This window comes from Brassica napus, chromosome A3 (genome assembly GCF_020379485.1).
Source record: "Brassica napus cultivar Da-Ae chromosome A3, Da-Ae, whole genome shotgun sequence".
In the NCBI taxonomy this organism is placed as follows: Eukaryota; Viridiplantae; Streptophyta; class Magnoliopsida; order Brassicales; family Brassicaceae; genus Brassica; species Brassica napus.
The window spans coordinates 36,292,344-36,316,690 of record NC_063436.1 but is presented as its reverse complement, the minus strand read 5'-3'; the positions used below and the strand labels follow the sequence as shown (position 1 = coordinate 36,316,690).

Genomic DNA, 24,347 nt, shown 5'->3' with positions numbered 1-24,347 from the left:
GCCTTTCGAACTCTCTTTGTCGTAAAGGAGGTCCAGAAAAATGGACCGTTCCTGAGAAGATCCCTCACTGCGATCATATCTTCAGGAAACGGAGCAATCGGATTGATGAAGGGACGATCATTCGGCAGACTCCGAAACAATGGGATGCAACTCTCTTCGACAGACGCGGCGTTTATACGAACATAGAAGAAAAATTTCTTCCACGAGTTGAAGTTGGAAAGAGACCCCTTGACCACCGACATGAAGTTCCAAGGGACCAGTCGGTACTTGTCCGTATTCCTAACGATCTGCAACCTGAAAAGCACTTCGAAGTGGTCGACGGTAAGGGAGAGACCGTGCTCGTAGCTCAAGATCAAAACGCCAACAAGGTGCTGGATACTGAGGGGGTTCAGCTGACTTATCGACACCTCAAAACGATCCAACACGCAGACGATGATTTCGGGAATCGGGAACCACAAGCGGCAGCGCACTATGAATGCTTCGTAACAAGTAAAGTAACCCTCCGGGGGACTACTAGCACGCTCTCCTTGATGAGGAACCGTAATTCCACCATATCTGGAATTCGATAGAACGACCACACGGTCCGAAGAAAGCCGCTAGTGCTCCTACTCGGTGCACCTTCTTCGACCCAACGACGGTTCATGACTGAGAACTACTTCTCGTTGGGAGGTGTGATCGAACCATACCTTGCAACCCACCATGCCTCATTCTCCGCCGGATCTACCGAATGAGGCACGAACTCGATCTTCGGCACTAGGAGCTCTTCGTGGCTATTTGCGGAGGAGGTGCCTTTCTTCGAAATCTTTTTCTTACTTGGCATTTCGTAATTTTCAAGTGAAAACAAGAAGAAGAAGATGGAGAAGAGGGAGAAATTCTTTCAAAGGAACTATTTATGAAAACAAGCAAGTGAAAAATTATGAAGAAGTTACCTCCCTTCTTCTAGGTATGGGAAATTGCTATTTACCTGCGGACTTTTGGATATGAACTTCGCCCAAATACGTCAATCTCGTCCAAACTCGCCATACCGCACGCTAGAATCTCATCAGAAATCCACGATTCTAATGAGCTGGGGGGGCTAATTGTTTTGGTTGAAAACGTTTACGATAAAGTTAGTGTCCAAACCTCCTCAAAAACAAGTGTGAGTGTCTTTCTGCGACAATTATGCTTCGTAAAAAATATCATGACAAAGGATCTCGAGAAAAAACCTTGTTCGAGTCTCGGTTGGATCAAACACCAGCTGTCCCAATGTAACGAAAACGTATCTAAACCAGCCACGGATAAGTTCGAGTGTGACGATCGGAACACGGACAAGCCAAGCTCGGTCGGTACGCAGTGACCGAACATGCGCACTTCTTGGTCGCTACGTAGAGACCGAGCTCGAGCCAAGCTCGGTCACTACGTAGCGACCGAGCTTTCCCGAAACGTCAAATACGACACGAATCCATGCTTTCTCGTCTACTCTTTGATGCTATCTCTTGAAGACCGTAGCAAACCCATTTCATGTTTTTCGACATTGGAAATCATCAATCGAACTTTAAGATAAGAACCGCAGAAAGTTCATTTTTATCGAAATAAGCCGTAATAAATGCTTCGAGCCAAAATAAGGCCCAAAGGGACCTAAGACATGACTCGAAGCCCACTTTACGATTTCTTAACGAAAAGCCCGTAAACCATAAGACGGTTTACGCTTGGTTCGCAAGGAAAGATAAATGTCAAGTTTCCGCGGATAAATACGAAGTTTTGGAAGATAATTACGAAGATCGGGAAAAATAGAATATCTCCATTTTTAGGCTATGACGGCTTAAAAGCAGAAGGAAAAAAGCGTAAACCGACCTAGGAGCGAGTATATAAGGAGTCCTAGGCGAGAGGCATGAGGAGAACTTTTTTCGGAGCAAACTTAGCACTTAGAGCAATTAGGCAACTTTTCGTTTTTGTTATTTCGAGCTGCGACTCAATTAGGTTTAGCCGTCTTAGGGTTGTTAGAACTAAGAATCTCGCCGACAGCTCTCGAGCCCAGGCTTATACCTTGTTGTAAACGCTCATACACAAATTCAGAATAAGACTTCTCTTTGCTCTCTTTTTACGATTTCTTAAACGTATTCGTTGTTATCTTGTGTTCTGATTGCTTGGCGTGTGGTATTAGCAGATATCCGGGACCTTTGGGAAACTAGGGTTCTCCTACTTTCCTGATTTAAACAGAAATCGACAGTGTGAATTTCGGTTCCCACAGTCGTAAAGCCCTTATTACGACCAACTAGCTACTAATACTGTAGTTGTTAAGGTCCTGCTTTCTTGTAGTGTTGGTATGCATTCTATGATGCTTTCACCTGGGTCGATCTCCTCATTGGCCAAAAACCATGCATTACATTCTCGTGTCGCGAGATCAATTGTGTCCAAAGGTAAGAAATCACGTCCATTAAACAATTTTTCGTTCTGGGCTTTCCAAATATACCAAATAATTCAAGGGAAAACCCTGGTTAAATCATCCATATTTCCACCCGTATTGGTTCTTGAGAGGAGGTAGTCTATATTGGTATAGATATTTTCTGATGGGAAAACTCCAGGAGCTGATGGAATCCTTGAGAGGGCCCAACATTGCATAGCGGGAGGGCATGTAAAAATCGTATGATTAATCGTTTCCTCCGTATGGACACATCTGGGGCAGCTGGGATCATTCCCAATATGTATTTTGAATAGTCTTTAATTGACTGAAATTTCCCCTGATATAATCTGCCACAAAAAATGGCAGAATTGTTTCCGTGTTTACACTTTCCACATTTTTTCCTTGAGTGGGTTGAGGGAAGGTAGCTGATTCCTAAATTCAGTATCCTCATATGGTTTTGATCTTGCAAGCATATAGCCTGACTTGACCAAATATTTTCTGGAAACTGTTAGGTTCCAACAATATTCATCCCGAATGGATTCATACTGAGATTTAAACTTCGAACCAACGTTATATCGTTAGGGGGGAGTAGATTCCTCGGTATGGTGGTGTCCCACTCTTTTTTCACCGGGTCAATTAGGTCAGACACTCTAAGGTTTGGATCATAGCCCTAGGTTGTGGTAGGAGGCCTGGCGGTCTCATCCGGTATCCACGGGTCTTGCCAAACAAGTGTATCTTCTCCTGTTCCTATTGTACGTCTAAGACCTTTGGTGACAAGATCTTTTGCAGCCATAATGCTTCTCCAACCATGTGAATTTCGGAAGTACCTTCCTTTAAGGACTCTTGTAAGTAAGGAATTTAGGTTTTGTTCCAATCGCCAAAGTTGTTTAGCCAATAAGGCTATATTGAACTCTTCGAGTGATCGGAACCCAATCCCTCATTCCTTTTTAAAGAGGCAAAGTTTGTCCCATGCTATCCAATGCATACCTTTTGAATTAGGGTCAGAGCCCCACCAAAAATTTGATGTAGCACTAGATATCTTCTTACATAATCCTTTAGGGAGGATATAACACGACATTGGGAATGTCGGAATGGCTGATGCTACAGATTTGATCATAACTTCTTTGCCGGCTCTGGAGAGGTATTTTGCCGTCCATCCATTAACTTTCTGTTGAAGATTGTTTTTGACATAGGCAAAGGCCTGGGTCTTAGTGTCTTGGAGTTGCTCCGATATGCCTAAATATTTTCCTTTGCCGCTTTCAGTTGTGATGCCTAAAATATTCTTCAAATTTTCCATATTTTTTTGAGGCACTTTTTTACCGAAAGTGATAGCTGATTTCTCGAAATTAATTATTTTTCCCGAGCCAATCCCATAAGCATTTAGAGCGTTTAGTAGGCTGTTGCACTGCTCTGGTAATGCTTTACAAAAGAAAAGGTTGTCATCTGCAAAGAGGAGATGAGATATCGGAGGACTTGCTTGAGCCACTTTGAGGCCAATAATCTGTCCTGAATTTTCAGCTGTTCTTATATTAGATATATGGACTTTTGTACATAGGATGAAAAGGTATGGCGAGAGTTGGTCACCCTGCCGTAATCCTCTAAAGGGAGTTATGTGGCCTGTGGAATTTCCATTTATCAGTACACTATAGGAAACTGATCTGACACATCTCATTATCCAGTGGATCCATTTTTCCCTGAAACCCATTTTCCTCATCATAGCTTCTAAAAAGTCCCATTCCACTCTGTCATATGCTTTGTTCATGTCTGTTTTAATGGCCATGAACTCGTTCTTGCATTTATTATTAGTTCTCAGGGTGTGGAAGGCTTCTTGTGCTAAAAGGATGTTATTCGCGATGGCGCATCCTGCCACAAAGGCAGATTGAGTTTCTGAGATAATGCTCGGAAAATATCTTCGCAGCCTCTGACATAGTATTTTAGATATAATATTTTCGCACACATTACAGAGGCTAATCGTCCGGAAATTAGTCATATCTCTTGGCTGCTCAGTTTTTGGGATTAGGCAAATATTTGTCTCATTGAGCGGAGGGTCAAAAGAGTCAGAATTATTGAAGAAATCTAGTACCATTTTGATCACCTGAGGGCCAATGGTTCTCCAATATTTCTGATAAAAGAGGGCTGTCATTCCGTCCGGTCTTGGAGCTTTCTTTGGATGGATAGAAAAAAACTGCTTTTTTATTTCGGCTGGAGTTATATCTCTGCATAGGCTCTCATTCATTTCTAGAGAGATAGTACTTTCCAGATGGTTTAGAGATACTTCAACATCAGCTGTTGTAGAGGATGAGAAAAGATCACTAAAATACTCCACGGCGATTGTTTTTACTTTTCTCTCGTTCTCGCACCAAACTCCTTTGCTATCATTCAAACCATTGATATGGTTCCTTGCACGTCAATGTTTGGTTGTAGTGTGGTAGAATTTCGTATTACGTTCGCCTTTATTGAACCAAACATCTCGACTTTTTTTATGCCAGAAAGCTTCTTCTTCTTCATATGCCTTTTGGAGTTGAATTTGTATCGAAGAGACTTCAGCAGCCGAGAGAGACTGGTCCATTTGACTTCTGTCTAACTTATCTTTGAGTTCCTCTAAGATTTTTTTGTGTATTATAGTTCTCCTCTCTGCGCCATCGAGCAATGGTTGATCGACATCTCTTAATCCGATCATGGAGCGATATATCATCATTGCTTTCGATATCTGTCCAACCTTCTTGCACTATGTTTTCAAAACCAGATTTGGATGTCCAACGCTTATCAAAGCAGAATTTTTTCCAACCTTTTTTCTTGCGGTTGGAAAGGTGAGTGATAATAGGCCGGTGATCTGATCCCATGAAGCGAAGATATTGACTCGATGAGTTTGAATATAAGCTGAACCATTCTGAATTCCCCATCGCTCGGTCAGGTCGGTATCTAATAAGATAGTTTTTTTTTTGTTCAAACCATTCATTCATTCATATTAAATCAAACAGAGTTAGCAATCTCAGAGAGATTGTTTGAAATCTGAAACAGAGCGTTTTTGGCCAGCCTATCTGCTGGTTCGTTACAGGTACGAGAAATAAGGCTAAAAGAGATAGAGTTGAAGGATGCACTCAACACGCCAATGTCATGGAGTATACCTCTAAGAGCAACCACAACTTTTTTCCCTGTGATTATATCAATGAGACTTTTCGAATCCGATAAACAGATCGCGTCTCTTCCACCACGATCATCTCCAATGGCCTCAGCTCTCTTATTCTTCATTAAATCTTTTAGTGGTGATATAACCTCCTCCACATCAGTGGGATTCATCAGAGCCTGACTGCCAACAGACGATGTTTCCTTACCTTGCGCTGCAAGTTTCGAGGTGCGTTTGTCATTAGAGAGCGATTTCCTAATTGTGGTTTTCCCTGGATCTGATGCCGCTTTCTTAACCTCCACGCTGGGATCACGATACCAAGAAGCAGTTTTAAAGTTACTCTTCTTTGGATTGTCTTCTTTAGTTCCTTTGGGGTTTCTACGCTCTGTTTCCTTATCAAGATCCGCAGCTTCTCAGCAAACGATTTCACCACCCACGCCTTCGTCGACTCTGCAGCTGGCTTTTCGGAGGACCTGCCTTGTTTGGTCTTTGGGGAAGCTTCTTTCTCAGCGATGAGCTTACAGCTAACTGGGGGCTTTGCGGTGTGCTGGTACATTGGCGTTAGGCTGATCGTGCGTTTAATGATAGGAAAATTAGGTCATACAACAACAAAAAACATATAATTCACTGAATAACAAAAAGTGTTTTGAAATCCGATCCGGTCCCGCGGTTGAACCGGGTTTTAAGAAAAAACTAATATTTAAAAACCCAGTAAAACCCACAAAAAACCACTAAAACCAAGAACCCGACAACCGGTTGAACCACTGGTTAAACCAGTAAGTAATATTTATTTATTTTTTTAGATTTTTTAATTATTTTACTAAAAAATTTTTTTATTCAAATTAAAAATTTAGGTTTTCAGATTTTACTAATATCTTTTTCTCATGCCTGATATCAACTATGTATCTTCTTTTTTTTATTATATTTTTGTGAATAAAATTTATACTATATATTTTGTGATTTATTCTTTTTTTTAAGATTCTGATGAAGATTTATGCCATTTTAAAAATGAAGTGAACAATGATAGAGAGAACCAAAATTAGTTGGTTTTATTTGATATGGGTTAGTTTATTGTTGTTATCAACAATCTATTATAACAGTTTAATATTTAACTTTTTTTTATTTGATCTGGGTTAGTTTATTGTTGTTATCGACAATCTATTATAACAGTTTGATATTTAACTTTAAAAAAAAAATTTAATTTTACTATTCACATTTAAATACACATGGATTTCAAGTCTTAATATTTTTTATTAGATGTCCTAACTTCTAACTTGTTACAAAAATTGTTGAATAGTCTTAATTATTTTTTGATAGTTTGTATGGTAAATGAAAGTAAAAATAGAAAAAGGTAAGTGTTTTCTAAAAATTCTTAAAACATAAAATATATATTATATTTTTAATAGCTAATATATTATGATTTAATACGATTAATTAATTTACTGATCCGCGGTTCATCCGTGGTTAACCCAGTAATCCGATGACCCGGTAGGTTTTCCGGTTTAATGTCTGGTTCGGGTTTCAAAACATTGCAAAAACCCCATCCCCTCTCCTTCTTCTCTTACTACAAAACTCATTTTTCTTTTTATTATTATTTCACAAATAATATCTTAACTATACATAGTTATTTTATATTTCTAAAGGTTTAGCAACTAAAAATAAACATTTGGTCGCTAGTCGCGTTTGCAGCAACTTCGAAGCGAACATAGCCAATATATTTTAAAAATTAAGAAGTTAAACAATTTATAATTAAAACCATTTGTATCAATATTTTCTAAAATATTTTTAATATGTGAATGCTTTAAAAATTTTAACAAAATAATAATCATATATATTTTGATGAATTTGTCATATATAAAAATAATTTGATGTTTTAAATTTTTAAACATAAATAAAAATTTATAATGTTCATTTTTTTTTGTTTTAATAGACATAAACTAGTAAATATTTGTAATAAAATTATCTCTGCATTTTTGGGCAAAACAGCTAGTGTATTTATATTCCAGAAATAAATTGAAATTATCCAAAATATAAAGTACAAACGATCGAAAGGACAACTGGCAAATCGTGTATAATTGTTGATGAATGACAATTGTTAGGCTAAATAATGTATTTTTTTTTTTGTTTTTTTCATAATACTAAGAAAATAAGAAGTAGATAATCAAAAAGATCAAAAATAGTGTTTTATTGATCTTAAGAGAAGGAGAACCAGGCATTGATATATAAACCGTAGTTCTACCTACATATCTCTTAGTGGATAGTGTTTTAAGTTAGATCTCTTATTTCAGGATTTTAGAGTCCCTTATATAGGTAGTCTTTAGCAAGATCTAGGTTAGATTAACAATATCCCGAAACACAGAAATATCTTTCTTTTTTATTATAAGTTTTCTCTTTAGTCTGGATGCAAGAAGAATGCGCGACCCGGAGCCCGAAAGTCAGAAACCGGAGATGAGAGACCATCTTACCTAGGAGAATTTTCTCTTAGATTAGTTTGTTGGATCAAATACCATAAGCCCAATAGGCTGAGTATTATTTTGATGTGTGAATAGAAATTTGTTTTTATAAGCCCTAAAAACTGAGTAAAAATAAAATTTATGTGAATGGATATGGACATTTATTGGGCTCATTTAAAAGTCAATGGGCTGGGTAAATTGAGTTTTGGGTATTTATATATATAAAAAAAAAAGTAACCTAGTGGCCAAGTTAGCCAACTTGGTGGCCAACTTAGCCAACTTGGTGACCAAGTTAAGCCAACTTGGTGACCAAGTTTAGCCAACTTGGTGATCAAGTTTAGCCAACTTGGTGACCAAGCTTTTATTCACTATAAATACCCATACCCACTTCACAAATTATAACATCTCACTAGATTTTGACCCGCGTTTAGAAAGCGCGGGTTTGTTTGTTTTTCATTTATTAATCGAAACTTATTTAAAAATTACCATTATTTTTGTTTCGAACTATAACAATTGATTTTTTTAGGTTTTTATCATATATTTTTTTTCTCTTCAAAATATAATATTTGTCGGAAATATGGTAGTTGTTCTATTATAATGTTTGAGTTTTAAGATTTGTTTTCATATCTGACCTAGATTCATGGTGAACCTATAGACCTGATACATTGTATATAATCCGGTTCGGATTTAATGAAAAATTCATTAATTAAAATTCTGATATAACCTGGTAAAAACCCAAAAAACTCACTATTAACCTGCGATCTGATACCATTGATCTGGTTACAAAATATCTTATAGTACTTTTTAAAAAATTGATTAAATTACTCATATATTTTTTAATATTACGTAAATTAGTGATTCCTTAGAATTTGATAAAAAAATTATTATGTTATCCAAATAAAAAAATGATAATATAAACAAATTATTGATATGAAAATATTAGTTTATTTTCGTTATTAATAACCTATTATAAGTTTGTGTTTTTATTTTAGATTTAAAAATTTATTTTAAGATCGTTATTAAAATATTCTTGAACACTCGTATTTGCCATATCAATATTATATATAAAATGACATTATACATGAAAAAATGATATTCAAATATGTATATGATATATGGTGTAAGATATAGGATTTTGGTTTGTATTAAAAGTCTGTATAATATCCAAATGATCTATTTTGAATATTGATACGTATATTTAAGAAAATAATATTTTCACCTTTCTTAATTTATTTATAGTTCATAATATATTTATACTTATATTAAATATAAAGTTAGTATATCTTTTAAATATATATATAAGCCCATTATTTATAGATTCATTTAGGTGCATCTATAGGTCCAAAACCAAAAGACTTAAATGACATTAATGAATTTTATTAATCTTTTGTAAAGTAAGGGTATTTCTGAGAAAACTACAATTTTCATTAATGGTATAATTTGGGAATGATCCCCTTTTAATGGTATTGATTCCATCACGTTCTTCATCTCTCTTCACACACATACCAAGCTCTCTCTCATTAGAAAAGAAAAAAAAACTCTTAGATCTTCTTTAATCTTATAAAGTAAGTTTCTTGAGAGTATATCGTAGTAGTTGAGTTCGTAGATTCTTTTTTGGGTGTTGCAAAACGGTCTTATCACGGTTGTATCCTGGGATTCAAAAATCGCATAAAACCGTCACACATTACGGGCGATTTATTGAGTTAAGGAAATAGATCAAATCTCGACTCCGTGATTTTGTCTATTTCCTTATGTTTTTAAACATTTTTTAATCTTTATATTATCGTTTTATATACTTTTTGTTTCGTAATTTTCAATCAGGATTTTCGCGGTCTTACAATCTTAACTCAATAAATCTGCTTCCTGCTAATCGCTTGAATCGGATTGAATATTGCAAACAATATTTTTAAAACGATTTTATAAAACGTTTTTTAAATCTATCTGGAACGGTTCTAAGAACGCTCTTTAGCTATTATTTATAACGTTTTGATCTAACAAGACGAATCACATTAAGAAACGATTTACGCGACAGTCTTTGACAGGTTCGCGATCTCGTTTTTTCTTTAAAAAAAAACGATCCTTTAAAAAAAAAATAATAGCGTTTAAGAACGTCTTATAGACGATTTCTGGGAACGACTATCAACGTTTAAGAACACTTTACACGATTTCTGAGAACGTTTATTGCGATTTAATAGTTTTAATCACGCATCTGAATTGAGTTCTCGATACTTACTGCGGTTTGTGTTTTGTGAACAGATTCCACGATGACTAACGATGATAACAACACCAACGTCATTGGGGCGAACGGCGGTTCAATCAGTGAGATGACAACCCAACCCGGGAGTGGTCAACAACTTGTAGCGCTGCCTACACAAGTTCTATCTGTTCCTAGCAACATTAACAGACTTCAGCCCGACAAGTTCGATGGAACGAACTTCAAGCAGTGGCAGCAGAGGATGCACTTCTTTCTAACCACTCTGAATTTGGCCAAGTATCTTACTGAGGTCAAATTAGTGCTACCTGCAGACAATAATGATCCATGGGCGCTTGCTAGCCTTGACGCATGGAAGGATGGTGACTTCTTATGCAGAGGTTACATTCAAAACCGTCTGGTGGACCAACTGTTCAGTGTTTACAGTGAGGTCAAAACTTCCAAAGACCTTTGGGATGATCTGGAAAAGAAATATAAGTCGTTCAATGTAGGCTCAGGGAAATTTGCTACATCAAAATTTCTCAAATTCGTGATGGTCGATTCCCGACCTATCATGGATCAAGTGCATGAGCTACAACTGATCTTTCAAGAGATCGCTGAAGAAGGAATGAAGCTATGTGAGACTTTCACAGTGAATTGGTTCATTGAGAAGCTTCCACCCAGTTGGACAGACTTCAAAAACTATCTGGCAAATCTGATTACCAGACTTCAAAATGAGTCACTAAAACGTGATAAAGAGGGGCTAAGTTATACTCTTGATGCCAATGTAGCTGAGCACAAGAATAAGGGTAAAGGAAAGGCAAGATTTCAAAAGTCTGTGCCGAATAAGCTTGCTCAACAAGCTACCAGAAGCTTCAAAAAGCTACCAGAAGCTTCAAAAAGCAAGCTCAACCTTCCACGAACAACAAATTCACTGGGAAGTGCAACTACTGTGGCAAGATCGGTCATAGATCCTCGGAATGTCGCAGGAAGGCTATGGGAAAAGATCAAGCCAACCTGACTGAAGTTGATCTGTGTGCTGTGGTCACAGAAGTTAACGTAGTTGAAGGAAACCCAAAAGAATGGTGGTACGACATAGGTGCCACTACACACATCTGCATTGACAGAGGTTCAGTACCTACCAGAAGTGTAAGTCTGATGATCAAGTGAAGATGGGTAACGTCTCCCAGTCCAAGATCGAAGGTATTGGAAAAGTTGTGCTGAAGATGACATCCGGCATGGAGGTCACTCTCACCAACGTCAAGCATGTTCCAGACATGAGGAAGAATCTAATTTCTGGATCTCTCATGAGTAAGCACGGTTTTGGAATCAACTTCGAGTCCGACCAGCGGATCCTCAGGAAGAATGGTGTTTTTATTGGAAAATGTTTCGTTAAATCTGGACTAGTTAAAATGTGTGTAATGACAGTCCTTAAGAAAAATGATGTACATGCTTCCAAAGTTTCAATGAATAAGAATCCAGTTGCTTATTTTGTTGAGTCTTCTAATATTTGGCACGAACGCTTAGGACATGTAAATTATAAATCTTTGAAAAGATTGATGAATTTGAACATGATCCCAAAGTCCAAAATTAGTAAAGACAAATGTGAAGTTTGTGTCCAAGCAAAACTCACAAAAACACCATCACCTCATGTTGAGCGAACAACCAAACCTCTAGGTTTAATACACACAGATTTGTGTGACTTGAAGTATGTACAAACTAGAGGCGGTAAAAAGTATTTCATGACTTTCATAGACGATTGCACAAGATATTGCTGTGTATATTTGTTACGTAGTAAAGACAAAGTCTTGGACAAATTCAAAGAGTATAAACTCGAAGTTGAAAATCAGCTGGAAAAGACTATCAAAATAGTCAGAAGTGATAGAGGAGGTGAATATGATGGACCATTCAATGCGTTTTGTCAAGTAAACAGCATTATCCATCAAACGACTGCTCCCTATTCACCAGAATCGAACGGAGTTGCAGAAAGAAAGAACCGAACTCTAAAGGAAATGATGAATGCAATGTTGCAAGAATCTGGCCTAGCCCAGAATCTGTGGGGGGAAGCGCTGCTCACCACAAACTGTATCCTCAACAAAATATCTCATAAGGTAACTGGCAAAACGCCGTATGAACTTTGGAAAGGTAATGTACCTTCGTACAAATACTTCAAAGTGTGGGGGTGCTTGGCAAAAGACGCAGTGCCACCTCCTAAAAAGGTCACGATTGGACCCAAAACTGTGGATGATGTATTCATTGGTTATGCACACAACAGTAGTGCTTATCGATTTCTGGTAATCAAATCAGATATACCAGACATCCATGTCAATACAATCATGGAATCAAGGAACACTTCATTCTTTGAAGACATATTTTCTTGTAAGGATAAGCAATATCCTAAACGCACTCATGAACAAAAAGATGCGATTACCTCCACAGTTGAGGCAACTACTTCTGGAACTTCTGTAGCTGAAGCAGAAGATGTTGAAGACAAACCAAGACGAAGCAAGAGAGCTCGCAAGGAAAAGTCTTTCGGTGAAGATTTCATGATGGTATTTCTCGCTGAGAATGAGCCGAGATCTTACACGGAAGCCATGTCTACCCCTGACGCAGATTTCTGGAAAGAAGCCGTCAATAGTGAATTTGATTCAATAATGCAGAATCATACCTACGAGATAGTTGATTTACCTCAAGGGTTTAAAGCACTAGGGTCTAAATGTCTATTCAAAACCAAGTTGAAAACTGATGGCTCAATTGATAAGCACAAGGCCAGGCTTGTGGTGCAAGGATTCAGACAAAAAGAAGGTCTGGATTTCTTCGACACTTATTCTCCAGTGACGAGAATAACTTCAATTAGACTTCTGATTTCAATTGCAGCCTTAAGAAACTTGGAAATCCATCAGATGGATGTTAAAACTGCCTTTCTAAATGGAGATTTAGAAGAGGAGATACACATAAAACAACCTGAAGGTTTCGTGGTTCCGGGTCAAGAACACAAAGTTTGTAGGCTCGTGAAGTCTTTGTATGGGCTGAAGCAAGTTCCAAAGCAATGCCATGAAAAATTTGACGGTGTGATGATGTCAAATGGTTTCAGCATCAATGAATGTGATAAATGCATTTACTACAAATGTACTCCTAGTGGGTATATTCTGTTGTGCTTGTACGTAGATGACATGCTCATCATCGGCAGAAACAAAGATATCATCCAACAAACCAAGAACATGCTCAATGGTCAGTTCGACATGAAAGACATGGGTCTTGCGGATGTTATTCTGGGCATTAAAATCACAAGGACTCCTGATGGGATAACTTTATCCCATGATCACTATGATGACAAGACACTCGAGAGGTTTAAGACCTACTCCAGTGGAACCGCAAAAACTCCAGCAGACACTATGTTGCACTTGACCAAGAACGCAGGCGAGGCAGTGTCACAAGTGGAGTATGCACGGGTAATTGGAAGTCTGATGTACTTAACAAATTTTACAAGACCCGATCTGGCGCATGCGGTCAACGTATTAAGTCGTTACACAAGTAATCCAGGTTATCAACACTGGAAAGCCATAACAAGGGTATTAAATTATATACGATACACCAGAAGTTATGGGCTGCACTTTGGTAAAGAACCAGCAGTCTTGGAAGGATACAGTGATGCAAACTGGATATCAGACTTAAAGAACTCGAAATCTACAAGTGGATATGTCTTTACGCTTGGAGGTGCAGCGATATCTTGGAAGTCTTCCAAACAAACATTATTGGCCAGATCAACCATGGAATATGAGTTCATTGCTTTAGACAAAGCAGCAGAAGAAGCAGAATGGCTTCGTAACTTCTTGGAAGATATTCCAATGTGGGAGAAACCAGTCCCAGCTCCACCGCATACACTGTGATAGTCAATCGACTATAGCTCGGGCACTGAATACTCTATATAATGGCAAATCGCGTCACATTAGACAACGACATAAGACCATTAGACACTTGATCTCAACCGGTGTTATATCTGTGAATTACATCAAGTCTGCTGACAACCTTGCTGATCCGTTTACCAAAGGTTTACCAAGAGACCAAGTATTAAAATCATCAAAGGGAATGGGTTTATTGCCTATGACTAAGAAGATGCCTGATGGAAACCCCACCAACGAGATTGGAAATCCCAAGATGTAGGTTCAAAGGGACAATTAAATCAAGCAGTATCTAATTAAAGCACTGAAAGTACTCAGTTCCCACGATGACAAACAGTGCTTCCTGTAAGTATTTAAGGTAAAGCAATGGCTTTGTAATGAGATAAGACCATAAACTTTCATATATATGTATATAGAGTATAACATGATACTTTCTGTACATATGATAGGTTTTAGTGGTAATCACCTAGTGAGTGTGAAATGTGGCCGTTTCTAGGAGAATGAATTTCAGTCTATACTCTCCAAGTTCACTCATGACCTACCAGGCAAGTTCACGGCCAAAATGAACATAATAGAGAACTTAACTCTACGAGAAAACGCAGCTGGGTTATATCTGTTGTCTCGGTTTACACAAACTTCGGGTGGTTCAAGACATCACGTTCACCTCCTGAAAAGTAAATACGACAGGTATTAACAGTGAGTAGTTCAAGGCTGAAATATGCACCTACATCATATACAGTTAGTTTTTCGTTTATACTCTCGAAAAGTCTGTCTGTCTAGTCTAGTCTAGTGTTAGGTCTAGTTGTAGGGTCTATCGAGTCTTCAAGTGTTTAAAGTAATTTCTCATGTGGGGGATTGTTGGATCAAATACCATAAGCCCAATGGGCTGAGTAGTATTTTGATGTGTGAATAGAAATTTGTTTTTATAAGCTCTAAAGGCTGAGTAAAAATAAAATTTATGTGAATGGATATGGACATTTATTGGGCTCATTTATAAGCCAATGGACTGGGTAAATTGAGTTTTGGGTATTTATATGTAAAAAAAAAAAAACTTAGTGGCTAAGTTAGCCAACTTGGTGGCCAAGTTAGCCAAGTTAGCCAACTTGGTGACCAAGTTAAGCCAACTTGGTGACCAAGTTTAGCCAACTTGGTGACCAAGTTTAGCCAACTTGGTGACCAAGCTTTTATTCACTATAAATACCCATACCCACTTCACAAATTTATAACATCTCATTCCATCACATTCTTCATCTCTTTTCACACAAATACCAAGCTCTCTCTCACTAGAAAAGAAAAAAAAAACTCTTAGATCTTCTCTAATCTTTTAAAGTAAGTGTCTCGAGTGTCTATCGTAGTAGTTGAGTTCGTAGATTCTTTTTTGGGTGTTGTGAAACGGTCTTATCACAGTTGTATCCTGGGATTCAAAAATCGCATAAAACCGTCACACATTATGAAATAATAAAATAATAATTATATATTAAATAACTAAGAAATCAATTACTATTATGTAATAAATTGGCGTGCGCATATAAATCAAACGATCGATCCTGTTTATTCGTAATCATTTTAGGGTAAATAAATGAAAACAATCAACATAGATATATAATTAAATTTAAATGATATTAACATAGATATATATATATATATATATATTATACTTTTAATATGAATATTTATTAAATAAGGTTTCTACTCATATGATTTTATGATTATTTGCATATTTGTGTAATAAAACTTTAAACCAAAGATTTTTTTATGTGAAATATTTAGTGGTTTCAATAATTTATAATCATTTAAAAAAACAATGAAGATTTCAAAATTTAAATATTAACTTTTCAATATATGCTCAAAGCAGATATCACAATATAAGTATGTATTTTCATATGATGTATAGTGTAATTTAAACGATATGAAATATATATTAACATAAACACCTATTAAAATAAAATTATTTATTCATATTATTTTATAATCATTGTATCTTATTATAGAAAAAAAAATTAAACCTTGATCACAAAAATTTATGTGAGTCTTTTAACAGTTTTACTAATTTATACTTGTTTTGAAAAATTCAAATTACAACATATACAAAAAAAATCTAAATTTTTATTATATGATTAATCTAATTGTGTAATTTATGTTAATAATAAATGATTAAGAAAAAATGATAGAAAATATACAGATTGTTACCAAATCTTTATTATTTAAAATCATTAATTGCCATATATATCTTAATCACATTAGGTAATTTTGTAGGTTTTATTATTTACAAAGTTGAAAACTAAGAAACTTCCATAGAAAAATGAAAAGTCAAAGACCGTAGGGAAGAACAACTAATTCGTCAAAATAGTCATCATCTAGCAACGACAGTGGTCAAAGTAATATGGTTGACAGTGGCAACATCCTGTCCGCCGACGATCTCGCCGGAGTTTAAAGAATGAGTGGAAGGTAGGTTTTCTCGGTCGTGGAAGGTGAATTATTCGACTCTCCAACATCAACAAAACCAAACTTATATTTGGTCCGTAAATAACCGAGGCTTGTGTACACAACATCCCCATGTGGATGCGTCTCATTGCTTCGTTTACGTCTTTAGTGTCCTTCACCGTTGGATCAATTAGCTCTTTGGTCTTTCTTTGCCTCCATAAATTCTTCGCTTGAAGTTTTAATTAGACAGAAGCCCAAAGAAGAATTATCAAGCCCAATGTAATAGATTTAGCACATATGTTTAGGGTTTGTTGCAAGAGAAGTTTCATATAAATATGCGTAATGAGTATTCATAAATGTAACCTTGGCTGCCTTTAAAGCAGCCTCACCTTAAACTTATTTATGAAATCTATTGATCTTGTTAGTTCTTGAAGACAAATTAAAGTTATTTCCTTTCTTACTTTCATTGCATAATAAAGCTTTAATAAGCTACTTCAATCTCTCTAATCTATCTTAATAAAGCTCATTTGAGCAAGTATAGTCTAGTTTTCAGATTCTCTACAGTTTTTGTCCTTTAGAACATAAGTTTCTGGAAATGAAAAAAACAAACCAAACCAAAACTAAATATCAAGAGAAACATACATAACCGATGAGACTTCCATATTCAGAACCTCGAAAGCTAACGTTCTTGCTTTCACTTACAATTTCCAGTATTAACACTCCAAAGCTATACACAACAGATTTCTATGAGAATATTGCATACCCCGCAGCCATTTAACCACTACACAATTTTTCAACATCAGAACCATAAGAAATCGATACAGTTTCACATTGTATATAGAAGAGAAAACAATAAAGAGGTTCGGTTAGTTACTATGTGCCCACGACTCGGATCGTGTTGGCCTGATCTTGTCGGTAGTTGAAGATCCTAGCCATACCAAAATCTGAGATCTTCGGATTCACTTCCCGGTCCAGCAAGATATTGGTAGCTTGTGGGTCATGGTAAATGATCTGCAGTCTTGAGTCTCTATGCAAGTATAGCAATCCCCTTGCAATTCCTCCAATGATATCCCATCGTTTTCTCCGGTCTAAACTTCTTCATTTATTGTCATCTGTGCATGCATGCATAGATAAGTTTTTATACTCAATCCACCAAATGTAAACATTTGTTTGTTTATAATTGTTCTATAAGAAAACAAACCTAAAATGAAACTGTCCAAGCTCTTGTTTGGCATGCACTCTGCTTCTCGTTGTTTTCAATGAAACATCCTAGTAATCTAACAAGATTTCAATGTTGGCGTTTTACAATCAGTAAGATCTCGTTCTTGAATTCTTCTAGTCCTTGCTTAGATTTTTCTGATAGCCTTTTGACTGCGATCTCTCTTCCTCCAGAAAAGTTTCTCTGTTCAAAACATAACACAAACTTTTATATATTAAGATCAAAACTCTATGACCCAACATTAGTCTTATAAATATTATGATATACCATAGATTTTACCCTAGGTGTTTTAAAATACATTATAGTTGTTTTGGAGTCTTTTTAGTATGTTTTCAGGTTTTGGAGTGATTTGGTTTTGGAGAGAAAATGACAAAGACCCGAAGTTGACCATCGACCATGACTATCGATCGATGGACGAAGGCAACAATTGATCGACACACACCCTGTGGTGTCGATCGACGGCAAAGCGCGCATAAGCCAGATTGGGTTCCAGCCGACTTAAAGTCCAAGTCTCACAACAATTACCAGATTACCCCTGACGAATTTTAACCTAATATTTATGTGCTCTGCCATTGTTTTAGGCAACTGACGCTTTCATACTTTCTACATTCCATACAGCAAAATACTTAGAGTCTTAGGTTTGGAGAGAAGATCCAATAACTCCTTAAGAGATTTGTGATTGGAACTCCACTTTCTTTACTCTATTCTATTTTATACAGTTTTCTTATCTTGTTGTTATGAATTGCCTAGCCATGTCTGAGTAGTTCATCTTGTTAGATTTAGGGTTCAGATATTCATGAGGGATTAACCCAAAATATAGAATTGCTAAGTGTCAGGATATTAATCAACTAAATTGTTCTAAATGCTTGTGTTCTAGAGTAGCTAACTAGGGTCTTGCTTATAGACATTATGGCGCATTCAGAAGTTTGATTCTTTGTCTGAAATAGTTTAGGTTGTGCTAGGATTGCTAGAAACAAGCGGAAGTTAATTTATTTTAACCTAGTGAACACGTCAAACCTGTGCGTAACGCTCCCTGGAAGGAACGTTGATCGACAACTCATTAGTTGCATCGATCGACAGGCTGAAAGGTGTATCGATCGACACCCCAATGTTGGAATCGATCGACACTTTCTCTGGACCAACAAGCGACAGCTGATGTCCTAGATCCGGCGATAGATAGTCTAAATATACGAAAGTTGATTGACCATTCTTATTTGTTTGAGTTCTAGGATATCCATATATTCTTAGTAGTCTATATCTTTATAATCCTGATTGTCTGAATAAAAACCCTAAGTCTAACGTTGCCCATATCTGTCCTTAAACCCAATCAATCAATATTACTTGTTCACCCCTGCTAATTTACATTTAAACCATTCAACCTAGCTTCACTACATAAGTAAAAATATCTATTGTGTGCCTTAGCTCCCTGTGAATTTGATCCCAAAGTGCTACAACTCGACCTCTTATTTGAGAGAGTAAATCACTCCTTAGGGTAATTTGAGTGATATCATATTACTTGTAATATTCAAATGTTTCACCTTATACACAGTACCAAATTCGCTCTGTCCAAGCTTGTTTTCTTCAGCGAAATCTTCCTGTTTGCTGAGGCTACACTGTTGAAAGTGAAAATTGTCAACTCGGATGTGTCAAGTAGATCGCTTACCAGAACTTGGATTGTCGAGCTTGAGGACGTAACCGAGTAATCTTTATTTTCTTCCTTTTCGAAAACTGAAAAGTCTTTCTTCCTCCACAATATAGCTGCATATCATGAATCAATTGAATACTGTTTTTTTAATGCTGATTTATTCTATTACAAATTACGATAAGACAACTCCACAACCAACAAAAATTTATCACTTTAAAAAAAAATTATCACTTACCTTATGCACTTAATCCTTTTAAAACAAGACAGTATGTGTGAGTGAGACATTTTTTTTTAAACACTAATTGATTATATTGATTCAGAAGATTACATCAAGAGCTTAAACATTAGCCCACAAGAGGGAGACAAGATGAAACAAGAACATAAACTGAGAGACAAACAAAGCACAATCAAACTTCAAGAACATCAAGGGACAATCAACTAAATCGAGAACACATTAAGAATTATTTAGCATATAGACTTTAAAAGAGAATCTTGGGAATAGACAAACCGATGGAGACAAAGCTTGATCAAACCACTGAGATATGCAACCTCCTATAGAGAAGAGCCCAAACAGGATAGAGAACAAAGCTTCAAGACCCAGGAGACAACAGGACAATCTATTTCCAAGTCTTCAAACCGGGTAAGGCGATGTCGCTGAGGATACTACTTTAAACACCAACTTGAAGCTTGACGAAAAGCAGATCTCGATCAGATCAAATGGTAAATGACAAGGAGCAGTTGCAATCGACTCCGGATTCTGTCGCATGCAAAGGACAAGGAGACAGAAGATTGAAACCAGAGAAGAACCCAAGAAATCTCAAGACATACATGCAACAACAAAAGGCTAAAGATACTGGATAGAGAATCAGATCCGCACAGATAGATCTAAGATCTAACCGAAGACGCCTAGAAGAAGATTGTACCGATCAAAAGTTTCTCTCAGTCACGGAAAGCAAAAGAAAATCCGACTCCGACTCTAAGAGAGCAGCCGGAGCCGGTGATCGGAAAGAAACCAAGAACAGATCTTATAGAGAGAGGTCAGAGGATATACTTTAGAGAGAGAAGGTCGAGGCTATGGTGAAAAAAAATGATCCATACTTTCGAGTTTCCCTTCCCACCTACTCACACAACAAAACAAATCAAAATATCTAACGATTAGTTATGTTTGAATCTTTCAAAATGTATTACGACTTCTCAAACATTCTGCAAACCTAGTTCAGATTCCGCTATCCGGATGTTGATAGACTGTCCACCATGCTCAACCCCTCTAAAAAATGCATAAGCATTACAGGAGCAATCTCTCACGCATACATCTTTACAAGCCTCTGAGTTGCTAAGGAAAATAACCGATCCAAATTCAGGAAACTTTATTCCCCTTAGCTCCCTGAACTCGCCTTCTCTCACATTCTGGCTACAGTTCAATGGAACTCTTCTTTTGCAGCCAGCCGACTGGTTCTGATTCACAAGATCGAACCCGTTGATGCAACTACATTTACCAAAATCGAACTCTTTTCTCTCATCACAAACACTGTAATTACCGCAACGGTTATACTTCTCGCATTCCGTGCTAGGTTTTAATTGAAGCAAATTACAGTTCCTGGCATATTTGTTCCATTTGAAATGCTTTACCACACTATCAAACCTAATCTGAAACCTAAGTAACTCAGAGCTATCTGATGAAACATACATGAAGTACACACTACCATCTCTTTTAGGAGGAGCAGAGAGCTTAACCCATACCAAGAAAAGAGAATGTCGGTTTGCTCTTTGTGCACCTATTACATGCTTATACACAAGACGTACACCGGAGAAGACTATCACAGCGACTACGACGAGGATGACTCACTGTCTGCCTCTGAGCCTTCCGACTACGAAGACCAGTAGCCTGAACCGGAGAAAGGACGTTGATCTCAAGAGCTATAAGCACTTCAGGATCTCTCTATCTTGATCGTACTTTCTCTCCCAGTTTTAACCTCTTCGCTCTGTATCTCGCTTTCTCTCTGTTTCGAATCGATGAATGCTCTGTAACTCGTCAAATGCTTTATGAAGAAGACGATGAAGTTTGTTACTTGCGGTTCCCACTGTAACAAACTTTCTTCCAGCTCAGCATAAGCTTATAACCGAGTAGGCTTCATTCGGGCCAACTCTTTCTCTTCGTCTTTCACACAAAATGATAAGCCCAGTTGTGGTCCAAGACCAAAACGATACAGCATCCACAAATCTCTACCTTGATGTTTAGGTCAAACACAGAGAAAATCCTGCCGAAAGCACACTCGTTTCGACAACCCGAAACCATGTCTGAAACACCTCCGCACAGCCTCACTGACTCCACTGGACACTGCGGATCAAATGACGAACCACTACCACCGCCTCTAGAACCCAAACTCAGTCCTGAACCTCAGCTCATTGCAAGTCCATATCTGCTCATTTTCGATACCGAAATGATACGATCTCCAACTCTGACTCTTCCTAAAGACTTCAAATTTCTTGATCCTCCAACACCAGCTGAACCTCAGCCTCAACAAACTGCTCTTGAAATCTGTAAGAAGCTTCTTCCCTTTGGCTTTGAACTCTGTATCAATTATCCTTGATAACTAGTAACCTCCGGAGTAACCATTGACTTCCAAAGATAACGAGCATTTGAACCTCTTTGGGGAACATCCAGTAACCACAAACTAAGTCTCCAAACTCTTTTATTTCATTAGTCAGCTTATTTTTATCCATGAAAAAAATACTAACACTTTTGTTCTCGGTTTCTTCACGTACTCCCTCTGATGAAATGGCTAAACAACAGAACCATCTCAGAGTACATTTCAGCTCGATAAGGCGACGACCCCGAGCGTTACGAGCAACTCCTCAAATGCATTTCCAGGCAACATGTGTGCTGGATTTAGGATAGTGTGAATATTGTGAATCATGACTAGACCGAAATCCACAATATCTCTGATGAAATTAATTTTGTTTGCGACATGCTTAGTCATCTCATGATGCACTGCATTTTTAGCTAGGCATATATCACATTGTGTGTCACAATGTAGTCTGAAAAACTGAGAATTGAACCCCAATTCACAGCAAAATTCCCTCAACCATAATCCCTCTTTCCTAGCTTCTGAGAGAGCCATGTACTCGGCCTCTGTAGTAAAGAGAGATACTACATGCTGCAGAGCAGATCTCTAGCTAATTGTGTTCCCACTAACTTGGAACACATATCCAGTTACAGATCTTCTCTTATCCCGATCAGTAGAATAGTCTGAATCTCTAAAACCCTCCACCTCGAAATGATCAGATTTAGTGAAGTGTAAGCAAACTTATGAAGCTGCCTGAAGATAACACATGATCCACTTAATAGTTTCCCAAGGTTCTCGACTCGGTTTAGACATAAATCTGCTCACTAGACCAACAGCAAAACCCAATTATGGTCTAGTTCCAATCATCGCATACATTAAACTCCCCACTGCACTTGCATAGGGAGCATAATCCGTTAAGTTCTTCTGTTTTTCCTACTCTTCTGGTGTCAAAATTTTCAGCTTGAACTGAGAACCAACTGGAGTAACCACTGGCTTGCTCTCTTCCATTCCAAAAGTCTTCAGAATTTGCTTTACATATCTCTCCTCAGATAGTTTTAGAATTCCCTTCTCTTTGTCCCTGTAAATTTCCATTCCAAGTATCCGAGTAGCTGATCCCAAATGTTTCATCTCAAACTCTTTATCCGAGTAGCTGAGTTTTGATACTTTCTTCTTATCCTTAGTTGCGATCAACATATCATCAACATATAACAGGATATATACGCTCTCTTCTGCTCCTTTTCCAATACACAAGATCCTTAATATACCTTGTGAATAATTTTTCCTTGATGAATCGAATCTCAAGTTCCATTGGCGAGGAGATTGGGAGGAGACTGCTTTAGCCCGTAGAGAGACTTCTTCAATAAGGAAAATTTTCCTTCGTATCCTTTCTTGATGAACCCCTCAGGCTGTTCCATGTAGATTGTCTCGTCTAGACTTTCATGTAAGAACACAGTCTTAACATCCATTTTCTCTAGTTCAGTGTCAAAGTTTACCACAAATAATAACAGTATCCGAATGGATACATGTTTCACAACACTAGCAAATATCTCATTGTAGTCGACTCTTTCCACTTGAGTGAAGCCTTTAGTGACTAGTCTAGACTTGTACCTTGGATCCTCAATACATGGAATCCCTTCTTTGTACTTGTAGATCCACTTAGAACCAACCATTCTCTGTCTCTGAGGTCGATTAACTATATCCTAGGTATCATTCTTGTCCAACACAGTCTTCTCATCTCCCACAGATGCTTTCCACTTATCCCAATCTTTGCTCACTTTTTGCTTCTGCATAAGTCTTTGGCTCAGACACTTCAATATCCGTAGCACAGCTTAGAGCATTAACAACGCCTCCACTTTCAAAGATTGCTGGAAGCTTCTAACTCTATCACGAGCAAGTAGATAACCATCAAGACTTTCACTGGACGAAGATCCTTCCTAACTTTCAAACTCTTGATCTGACTTAGAATCAGAACTTTCATTGGACTCAGAATATGATGAAGAAGCTCCACCTTCAGCAGTACCTGATGGTCCCCTGATTAAGTCTGAACTGAAAGTGACTTTCTTTTTACCTTTCGGCTTCTCTTCCTTAGACTTCCAATAGAGCTTTTCTTCATCAAAGACGACATTTATGCTGATTGTTAACTTTCCTGATTCAGGAAGACACACACGATAATCTTTTGTCCCCTGAGGATAACCCATGAAGATAGCTTTCACTGCTCTAGACTCATCTTGTCTTGAACTGTATGGATATAAGCCACACAACCAAATCTTTTAAGCTGTCCATGCTCCACCTTAACCCCTGACCACACCTCTTCTGGTATCTTGAACTCAATAGCAGAACTCGGAGTTCTATTGATCAGATAAACTAAAGTGGAGGCCGCTTCTGCCCAGAACTTCTTGTCCAACCCTGATTCAGCAAGCATACACCTGATCTTAT

General features: G+C 37.4%; 1 pseudogene; it reads right to left on the bottom strand.

Moving 5' to 3' along the window:
• Positions 1-16,409: 16,409 nt before the first annotated feature.
• Positions 16,410-23,105, bottom strand: LOC106427189 (annotated as a pseudogene).
• Between the last annotated feature and the right edge of the window lie 1,242 nt (positions 23,106-24,347).